We start from the raw sequence: 6,214 nt of genomic DNA, 5'->3' as shown, positions 1-6,214 counted from the left end.
TAAAAGTCAGACATGCCCGTATCACCGTAATTTCGAACTTTGAGGAAACGTCCCTTAGCTCATCCTCAAACAGTCTTATTGATCCAGGGTTAAAGAGCTCGTTCATCTCAACCAATGTGTGCATCAGTGATACAATCGGACAAGGTGCTGACTGTAGTTGACAACACCAAGAAAGACTTCGGAACAAATATATCATAGCACAGTGTAAACTGACCAATTCAATGCATGCATACATAGATACATACATACATTCATACATAAACATATATATATATATATACATATACATATATATATATATATATATATATATATGTATATATATATATATATATATATATATATATATATATATATATATATATATATATATATATACACACACACATACATATATATATATATATATATATATATATATATATATATATATATATATATATATATATATATATATATATATATACGAAGGGGTACTGAAAAGTTCCAGGCTTTAAGGGTATCACGAACAGCCTGGTTGAATGCCCAGTTTTTCGAGCTGTTTTTACAGGGCTTAGAAAAAGTGAAGGACCGCTGCAATAAGTGTGTGTATCTGAGATGGTAATGCGTTGAATAAAAGCATAATAAACTGATCTCCCTCATTTTTCATTTACCCAAAAGCCAGAAACTTTTCAGAACTCCCTTGTTATATATGGTGACATGGTCATAAACTGTAACCTTAATCAATTTTGTGGCAAATAAATATGAATAAGAGTAAACAGAAATAGTACAAAAAAATTATAGTGAATTTCAGCAGCACCACTTGTGATGTTTTAAACAGGTCAAGGCTTTAGCATTATATCCTTGTATGCTATATCCAATAAACAATTTTGTTGGCACTCCGTCGCTTACGACGACGAGGGTTCCAGTTGATCCGATCAACGGAACAGCCTGCTCGTGATATTAACGCGCGAGTGGCTGAGCACTCCACAGACACGTCTACCCTTAACGTAGTTCTCGGGGATATTCAGCGTGACACAGTGTGTGACGAGGCTGGCCCTTTGAGATACAGGTACAACAGAAACAGGAAGAAAGAGTGAGAGAAAGTTGTGGTGGAAGAGTACAGCAGGGTTCGCCACCATCCTCTGCCGGAGCCTCGTAGAGCTTTAGGTGTTTTCGCTCAATAAACACTCACAACGCCCGGTCTGGGAATCGAAACCGCGATCCTATGACCGCAAGTCCGCTGCCCTAACCACTGGGTCATTGCGCCTCTACACAATAAACAATATATATGTACAATACAACATAAGGCCTTACACATGCGATGTTCCTTGTTAATCAATTTTGCAAAAAGCAGTAAATAAAAATTATTAGTCGTCAACGTGCAATATTTATTGATCTGCTTTTTCCACTGTATCTTCACTTAATTAAAACAATAGTGTTCCATGTCGGAAAGCAATTTTTAGAGTAGTGTAAATAACGTATATCCGGGTTGTTCTCCACCCACTTCAACGTGAGGTTCACATATTATTTCTTACTTTATTAAACTGTTCTTCTTTACATCCTTCTTCTTCGTCATCATTATCATCATCAGCGGCAGACATCCGTAGCGTCATCATCATCATCAATATCATCGTTTCAACATCCAGTTTTCCGCGCTCACAGACGGAATTCGCTGAGGCCTGATGCATTTCAGCCAAATTCATTTCCTGTCATCAACCCTTGTTTCCAAGCAAGGTTTTTATTTCCCCACAACCTGGCTTGTTTCCAGGGAAGATTTGGAACTTAATGGCATAACATAAGATAAGAAAGCAGAAACACGTGTGCATAAGTATAGATCAGACTCTTTTCATCCCCCACGTTCCAAATCCACTCAAAAGACTTGGTCAGCTCGGGATACAGTAGTTGATACCTGGCGAATATAACCGACAGAGGGACTGAATCAAAAACTCAGGGATGGAAAGAGAACTTGTAAAGAAGAGAGTGATACTAGTACATTATTAATACATATATGTATATATACATACATACATATATATATATATATATATATATATATATATATATATATATATAGGGAGAATTCACGAAAAAACAACAGACGAAGACAGGTGTAGACAACAAATGGATGTATTAGTATAACGCTCGGGAATAGAGAAAGTCTTTAACGTTTCGAGCCTACGCTCTTCAACACAAAGGAACACAGAAAGAAACAAGGAGAGAAAAAATGTGTATAGTGGTCAGCGATCTTTCATGGCGAATGCCGGACAGAAGAGTCATATATATATATATATATTCGCGGAACACCTCCTAGACATCCGCCTTGGCAATGACACCCCAGTGTCACGCCATTTCCGCTCTACCGGTCACTCCTTGCAGCAACACCTGTCCGTGTTTGGATTGTCCTTGCACAGGGGCAATCCGGACTCCCGTTTGCGCCGTAAACAGGAATTAATCTTCTCTCTTCGCTCTTTTGCACCACATGGGCTCAACTCTCCTCCCCTCTTGATCTAACCCCCTCCCCTTGCCTCTCTGCCTCTCTCTCCCTCCCGCTCCTTCCTACTTCCTCCCACCCACCTCTCCTCTCCTGCTCCGACTCCTATTTCTCTTTACTTCTCTTCACTCCTACTTCTCTTCACCCCTACTCTCTTTCTCTCTTCTCTCCTACTCTCTTCTCTCTTACTCTCTTCTCTCTCCTCTCTTTCTTCCTCCTCTCATATCCACTTTTCCCTTCCTCCTTCATCGTCGACCCTTCCTCATAAGCCCACCTCACCCCTACACACTCCTACCTCACCTTCCCATCCCACCCATCCCTCCCCATCCCATCCTTTAATGCTTTTCGTTCCAGCCGTAAACTCCTCGTTAGTTCTGTTAAGGAAACGCAAAGACTGAATGATAAAACCTACGGAGGAGAGAAAAGATAACGTCACCCTTGTCTTCTTTGCTGATGACCTCATCTGTATTCGAGTAATGTTCACGACACCAAGGAAGCGTATGAATTGGTCAGAACATTCTCGAAGACAGAAAAATATTGTGTTAGGTCATAGTAAGCGTTCATATTTGGTAGTCAAACGATATTAGATTGTTAACCAGGCGAGAAATATTGCAGTCGATGGTCTGTTTGTTTCTCCCAACCATCATTATCTAGTGAAGCGACATCTAATTACAAGAAGCATTGCAACTTATTGTGAGTTATTTACTATTTTCTTATATATAAACCATTTTCTGAATATTTATATTTCTTTTGAAATGTAAATTCGCCTTAATTTACGTTCCCATACGATGTGTGCCAATAATTGGTTTGACCAATCTTAACCTCTGTCCTATACTGGAATTAAAATTCATTATAATTTGCCAATAAAATGGTCTTTTGGTTTTAAATTTAAATTTCTATCTGTAATTTTACAAGCATCCATGTTTCATTTAAACGTGCGCGGCAGTTTCAAAATGAAGAAGGTAAAAAAAAGCTAGAGAACATTGGCTGAAGACGTTTCTTATTTTCTTTTTTCCCTTCCAGGTTTTCGGCCACTTTTATTCTTGTAGTTCTTCCTCCATAAGACCTTATTCCTCGTATTTTCTCCCATATATCACTTTCCATTGAAGACTGGCTTCATTCATCTTCAAATGAAGAAATCTTCACGAAGTGTTATAATTCTCTGAAAATCAAGACATGCACATTACTATGTCAATTTTGGCACGAGACCAGCTATTTCGTGGTTGGGGTTAAGTCGATTACGTCGATCCCAGTGTTCAGTTAACCGATTTTTTAGATCCCGAAAGAATGAATTGTAGAAGTCGACCTCGAAGGAATTTGATCCCAAAGCATAAAGACGGACGAAATGCTGCTAAGCATTTTGTCCGGCGTGCTAACGATTCTGCTCAGCACCTAATGACATGTTCGTTAATATTAATAGTTTCTTTATGAATAATTCCTATCACGTGAACAATGTTTAAGATAGATTGTTATACTGCAACTTTTAATCAATGTTATTGTACCTACGTACGGAGATCTCATTAATAAATCATATCAAATATATTTGTTTATTTTATTTGTCGATATACTAATATACATATACATACATACATACATATACATATACATACATACATACATACATATACATATATATATATATATATATATATATATATATATATATATATATATATATATATATATATATATATATATATATATATATATATACATGTATGTATGTATAATTGTATTTGTATATTTACACAGACACACACACGTATATAAAATATATGTGTGTGTGTGTGCTTGTATGTGCATGTATGTTGTATGTGTGTGTTTGAGTGTGTTCTTGTGTATACTTACTTTTATCCGTTTCCGTAAACGAGGTACAGTCTTACTGGAATGTCGACTTCGAGTGTTTAAAACAGAGGTTCACAACCGGAGTTCATAGGGCCCTTGGTGGTCAATATAAGATTTTCTGGTCAATATTTATCTTCAGTAAGTTGATTGTACTTCTGTAACACATAAAATATTTTAACAATTATTTTCACATAATTCCTAATAATTTTTAATTATAAAACTATAAGAGGATTTTTCTTCTCTATTACTTACATAGGAGTCTATATCTACTCTAGCTAACTCCACGCAGTCTTCTACTGATATCAACCCTCTTCCACCTTCCTTTCTAGGTAGGTATAATCTTGCTATTCCTGCCCTTGGGTGGAGCACTCCGTTCATTTTGAATTCCTTCCTAGTTCTTCTGTCCAACAAAAGCTGCTGAGTATCTAAGTAATGATGACACTGCCCAAGTATTTACAGGGACCTATTATTATTATTATTATTATTATTATTATTATTTTTTTTTTTTTTTTTTTTTTTTTTTTATTATTATTATTATTATTATACACTCAACAGATCAGACTGTTGGAAAAGAAAAGAATCCTAACATCGGGCTACAAGTATCCTTAGATGCCAAGAACCCTCCTATTGGGTTACAGCAAGTGACTTTAGTTGCCAAGAACGCTCCTAAATACCTTAGCTGTCTCTAATAACACTGTTTTCTGCAGCTGTACTAAACTGAGGCTTATCCATCTGTTCAGATCTTTAGGCATAGTTCCCAATGGGTCTATAACTACTGGGATACATTTTACCCGCACTTTCCATAGTCTCTATAATTCAATAGCTATTTTCTCTATACTTCTCATAATAATTTTTTCATCATTTGGGACGGTAAAGTCAATTATCTGGCACTTTCTATTCTCTTTATCTACTGCTACTAAATCAGGCCTTCTAGCTTCTATTACTCTGTCCGTCTGAATGTTAAAGTTCCACAACATCTTGCATTTCTTACTTTCTAGAAATTTACTAGGTTCATGTTCATACCATTTATCAGTATGGTCAAATCCTAGCTCTCTACATAGCTCCCAGTGGATTACTCACCCTAGATCGCCATGTCTTTTCTTGTATTCTTTTAGTGTCAACATGCTACATTCACTTACTATGAGTAACGCTTCCCTCTTTTGATTTGCATAATCTACACTGGGAATTTACTTGTTTTATGTCTATCTTGGCTTTTAACTAATTAGTCCTTATTACTTGATCTTGTGCAGCTACTAACAAACTTTCATTCCCCTCTTCAACTTTCCTTTCTGCAACCATAACCATATCTCACTACTATCATTTTCTGAAACTATATTTGGGAATCTACCATGCAACGCCTTCTATTGCCAGTCAGATAATTTCTGTTCTTTTTTCCAACAATAATGCCCAAAATATCAAGGATTAATTGACACCTATTAGTAGAAACGTTAGAACTAACATGAATAAAGATCACCTTATCAATGCATTTAATCGTTTAAAAGTCTTATCACCATGTCGAGCCAATAACCGATACTGATGGCGGGTTCATTGAATAGACGTTTGATATGTGTGTGGAAATATATTGATTTTCTACATATTTTCATAATCGTTAAATTGAAATTTTGATCTCAAATAGCTGTCATGCCCTGTATACATAAACAAAAAAGCTTTCTGGGTTAGATGAAATGAATTGATTTCATACTTAATTTACATAAAATATTCATGTGCATATAAATATTTACGATATCGAAAAACGTATGTTTATATATATATATATATATATATATATATACATATATGTGAATGCGTGTATGTTATGTGTGTTTGTACCTGTGTCTGTGTATGTATATTTGCATGTATGTGCGTGCGTATATATATATATATATATATATATAT

The sequence above is a fragment of the Octopus bimaculoides genome, chromosome 16 (genome assembly GCF_046866305.1).
Source record: "Octopus bimaculoides isolate indiv1 chromosome 16, ASM4686630v1, whole genome shotgun sequence".
NCBI classification, from domain to species: Eukaryota; Metazoa; Mollusca; class Cephalopoda; order Octopoda; family Octopodidae; genus Octopus; species Octopus bimaculoides.
This window is presented reverse-complemented; position numbering follows the sequence as displayed.